Source organism: Gekko japonicus, unplaced genomic scaffold (genome assembly GCF_001447785.1).
Source record: "Gekko japonicus isolate JY-2015 unplaced genomic scaffold, Gekko_japonicus_V1.1 scaffold5178, whole genome shotgun sequence".
Classification (NCBI taxonomy): Eukaryota; Metazoa; Chordata; class Lepidosauria; order Squamata; family Gekkonidae; genus Gekko; species Gekko japonicus.
Window position 1 is genome coordinate 21380 of NW_015172707.1, and position 5106 is coordinate 26485.

Below are 5106 nucleotides of genomic sequence, written 5' to 3' on the forward strand. Positions count from 1 at the left end.
CGGGGGACTTCCGCGCCGCAGCTGCTCCCGAGGGGCGGCGTGGCGCCGGGAAAGAGGGACCCCCCTCCCGGCGATCCAGCCCTCCTCCAAGCGCGGGGCCGCGGGGCTCGGAGCCACACACCCCCCGGAGTCCCCCGGGCAGCCTCCTCGCAGGTAAGGGTGCGGGTGCAAGCGGCGCTGGGTGCAACAAGCCGCTAGTGTTCCCTCTAAGCTGAGTGAGTGTGAGCTGGCTCACAGTTTTTCAGCCTCCGGCTCACACATTTATGTCTTCGCTCGGGAAGGAGGGCTCCAGAGCAAACTAATTTATTCAGCAGCCAAATCGCTCAAACACAACTTTAATGCTAGTAGCTCACAAAGTAGGATTTTTGCTCACAAGACTCCACAGCTTAGAGGGAACATTGCAAAGTAGGATTTTGGCTCACGAGGCTGCACAGCTTAGAGGGAACATTGCAAGCCCGGGCGACCCTCCCTGCCTCTCTGGGTCGCCGCAGATCGACTTTCTCCAAGCAGAGCGCCCCGATCCACGGCTGCGAGGCCGCCCACAGGGTGCCCCCCCCCCGCCCTTACATCCCGGGCGGCGCCTTTAAGAGCTCGATGCCACCCCCTTTCCGACGTGCCTGTGCGCTGGGCGTGGGGAGGAGGAGGAGGGCGAGTCGGTTGGCTGCGGGGCGGCCCTTGTACCTGGCTGGAGGGAGCCTCTTTCCCCCCTTATGCAACGCCTGGGGGTGGGTGGGAAAGTGCCCCCCCCTCCCAGATCTGGGGGGCAGGCTGGCAGGCCCAGTGTTCCCTCTAAGCTGCGTTGGTGTGAGCTAGCTCATAGCTTTTGAGCCTCCAGCTCGCAGATTTTTGTCTTGGCTCAGGAAGGAGCAAACTAATTTAGGCAGCAGCCAAATCGCTCGCTCACAACTTGAATGCCAGGAGCTCACAAAGTAGAATTTTTGCTCACAGGACTCCAGGGCTTAGAGGGAACACGCGCCACCCTTCGGTCTGGCCCGGGAACTGCCTCTGGGCGTGGGAAAGAGCCCTGGATGCGGGAGGGGGGCAGGGCCGTTCAAGGTCAAAGGGGCCCTTTCCCCTCCGTGCCCTCCCCCGGGCTTGGGAGCTGGGGGGGGGGAACTCAGCTGCCCATGGACCTGGTCCCTTAACACACACACACACCTCGGATTCCGTCTAAGGTGCCAGCTCGGCGCCTCTGGTGCAGGGGAGGAAAGCGCTCAGGCAGCCAGTGCTTGCTTAGTGGTGTGGCTGGGCGGGAAGGCAGAGCCGGGTGGATTCTTGAACATGAATGCATGAGAACCAAATCAGACCAAGAGAACCAGGTTTGAGTCCAGTGGCCCCTTGAAGACCAAGAAAGTTTAATTCCGGGAGCATGTATGCATTGTTATTTATGTATCAAATGGTGTAAGCCGCCCTGAGCCTGCCTTCACAGGGAGGGTGGGGTATAAATTAAATAAAGAAATAAAATAATATGTAGAAGAAGAAGAAGAGATTGGATTTCTACCCCGCCCTTCACTACCCAATGGAGTCTCAGAGCGGCTTACAAACTCCTTTCCCTTCCCCTCCCCACAACGGACACCCTGTGAGGCAGGTGGGGCTGAGAGAGCTCTGAGAGAACTGAGAAGAAGAAGAAGAAGAAGAGGAGGAGGAGGAGACTGGATTCATACCCTGCCCTTCACTACCCGAAGGTGTCTCAGAACGTCTTACAAACTCCTTTCCCTTCCCCTCCTCACAACGGACACCCTGGGAAGTAGGTGGGGCTGAGAGAGCTCTTGACAGAAACGGCTCTTTTTCAAGGACAGCTTTTATCAGAACTACGGCTTGCCCAAGGTCATCCAGCCAGGTGCAAGTGGAGGAAAATAATAATAATAAGAGTTTGGATTTATACCCCGCCCTTCTCTACCCAAAGGAGTCTCAGAGCGGCTCACAAACTCCTTTCCCTTCCCCTCCCCACAACAGACACCCTGTGAGGTAGGTGGGGCTGAGAGAGCTCTGACAGAACTATGGCTTGCCCAAGGTCATTCAGCAGCTGCGAGTGGAGGAGTGGGGAATCAAACCCGGTTCTCCCAGATTAGAGTCTGCACACTTAAGCACCACACCAAACTGGCTCTTAGTATCTGGAAGAAGCTCATACCCAGAAATAAACTTTGTTGGTCTTCAAGGTGCCACCGGACTCAAACTTGGTTCTGCTGCTTCAGACCAACATGGTGACCCCAGCTGAATCAAACTAAGATAGATCAAGACGGATCGCTGTGTTAGTCTGTCTATGGCAGTAGAAAATAGCAAGAATTCAGGAGAACCTTAAAGGCAAACAAAATTTGTGGCAGGGGAGGAGCTGTCCTGAGTCACTGCTCACTTCTCCACTTCTTCGGATAAGATAAATAGCAAAGAGGATGACCCTAACCCTGAATATAAAGTCTGTGTATGTCAAGTCACTCCATAGGGCAGGGGTGTCAAACATGAGGCCCCCAGAGGGCTCCTATCAGGCCCGCAGTGGAACTGGCTGTCTTCTGTTTCTTCTTCCAGTTCTGCTGCTGCTGCGTCATCGTAGATTTGCAGCTTACAGAGACACACCTGAACAGCATACTCACGATTGCAACAGCACAGACATTTTGATGCAATCATTCAGAGCAAGACGGGTCAGTGATCAGACACTGTTAACTAAACAAAATATTGCAACAGTGCTGCTGTTTGAAGCATTTTTTTTTTTTAAAGTTACAAAAAAAACCTTTGCGTTTGTGTCCTTTATAAAGTTTATCTCTCCGCCACCTGGCATTACATTTTATGACACACACGGTCCAGCCCAACAAGGCCTCTTTATGTTAGATCTGGCCCTCGTAACAAATGAGTTTGACACGCCTGCCATAGGGCTTTCAAGGCAAGAGTCAGAGGTGATTGGCCATTGCCTGTCTCTGCAGAGCGACCTTCTCCATGGTCTCACATCCAAGTACTAACCAGGGCTGACTCTGCTTTGTTTCCAAAATGTGATGAGGCTCTGGCCAGCCTGCCTCTGCATAGCAACTCTGGGTTGTCTTGGAGGTCTCCTATCCAAATACTAAACAGGGCCCACCCTGCTTAGCTTCCAAGATCCGATGAGATCACGCTGGCCTGATCCACCCAGGTCAGGCAAATGTATGGTGAGCCCCCCTTTAAAGATAGTTTCAGATGGTAGCTATGTTGCTCTGCAGTAGAAGAGCTGGATTTGAGTCCAGTCACACTCTAGAGGCCAAAAAGATTTCGGGGGCTGAGAGAGCTCTCCCGAGAACTGCTCTTGAGAGAACAGCTCTGAGAGAACTTGTGATTGACCCAAAGTCATCCAGCCAAGTGCAAGTGGGGAATCAAACCCGGTTCTCCCAGATTAGAGTCCACGCACTTCACCACCGACACCAGACTCCAAGTTCCCTTTGCCAGATATTTGCATGCAAGTTACAGTGATGTCCAATAAGGTGTCCAATAATTTTAAAGGGGCACCTAGAGCTGTCCAGAGTCATCGCTCCCTTCCTCAGATATCCCCCAAAACCTTGTTGGTCTGTAAAGTGCTGCTGGACTCAAATAATGATTGGACATCACCGTAACTTGCATGCGAATATCTGGCCAAGGGAACTTGGAGTCTGGTGTAGTGGTTAAGTGCGCGGACTCTAATTTGGGAGAACCGGGTTTGATTCCCCACTCCTCTACATGCAGCTGCTGGTGTGACCTTGGGTCAGCCACAGTTCTCTCGGAGCTGTTCTCTCAAGAGCAGTTCTCGAAAGAGCTCTCTCAGTCCCGCCTGCCCCACAGGGTGTCTTGTTGTGGGGAGGGGAAGGGAAAGGAGATTGTCAGCCGCTCTGAGACTCCAAGTGAAGGGCGGGGTATAAATCCAATCTCCTCCTCCTCCTCCTCCTCCTCCTCCTCTAAATATTCTGGAAATCTTGTTGGCCTGGACTGGAATTGTGCTCTTGTATGCGAATGTGAGATGACACCCACTCCCTTTATGGAAGGCATACCTGGGGGGGGAGGGGGGGAGTAAAGACTGTCTTCCTTTGCCAGTTAGAACAAGTTCTGATGTGTGCACCTGCGTTCTGATGCCTGCGCTTTCAGATTGGTGGGGGAGGATCTTCAAATAAGCCTTGCCCCCCCCTTCCGTCCCAACCTGCAGTCGGCCACCTGCCTCTCTGACTCTCTGCAGCTTGGGAAACTTTTGTTGTTGTTGTTGTTGACTGTTTCATTCAAAAAAGTGTAGGCGGATTCATGAGGCAGTAATGCTCCCTCTACGCTGTTGAGTCTTGTGAGCAAAAAATTTTCCTTTGTGGGCTACCGGCATTAAAGTTGCGCGCAAGAAATTTGGCTGTGGCATCAATCAGTTTGCTCTGGAGCCTTCCTTCCTGAGCGAAGGCAAAAATCTGTGAGCTGGAGGCTAGCAAACTGTGAGATAGCTCACAGTAACTCAGCTTAGAGGGAACACTGGATTGTGGGTGTAGTGTAGCGGTTAGAGTCAGACGAGGACACTTGGGAGAGACGGGTTCAAATCTTCACTCTGCCATGAAGCCCACTGGGTAACCTTGGGCTGGCTGTGGCTGAGTGCATCTGCTTGGCATGCCGAAGGTCCCAGGTCCTTCGAAGCAAAGGGCTTGGATGGCGACCTTTTTTCTTTAGGCTAAAAATACTCTATTCCCTAGAGGGATGTTATTTGCACCTTCTAGCAAAGGACAGTTTTCAAAGTTCATGGCTAAAACTGGTTGATGTGGAAACGCGAGCTGCGGTGTTAGAAGAGTCAAACAGCAAATATATACACTGCAAAAACCTTATTGCTAAGTTAAAGTGTTCTATAGGTTCCACCTTACGAAGTGCATTGTGTATTATTCCTAATATCTAATAGCGAAAGGCGCCCCCTGCGTGCGGATACCTAAATCCGTGCATCGGGGGCACCTGGGGGGGAGGGAGATTTTTGTGCACACTTGGGGCAGTCCCCAGGTGTGCACAAAAATCTAAAAACCCGAAAAAAATATTGGGGGGATACTTAAAAATCCCCCCAAATGTGCGAACTCCCTCACCGCTGCCGCCGCTGCTTCGAAGCCGGTGGGGGGGAGACAGCAGTGAGGCCCGAGTGGCAAGCTGCTTGGGCCTCAC

At 52.5% G+C, this 5106-nt stretch overlaps 1 protein-coding gene across 1 annotated transcript in view; it reads left to right on the forward strand.

Moving 5' to 3' along the window:
• Nucleotides 1-81: 81 nt before the first annotated feature.
• RBCK1 (RanBP-type and C3HC4-type zinc finger containing 1) overlaps nt 82-5106 on the forward strand; it is a gene marked incomplete at its 3' end in the record, with an annotated part of 36807 nt that continues 31782 nt past the window's right edge. The window contains exon 1 of the mRNA XM_015421798.1: nt 82-153. The remainder of the gene's footprint in view (nt 154-5106) is intronic.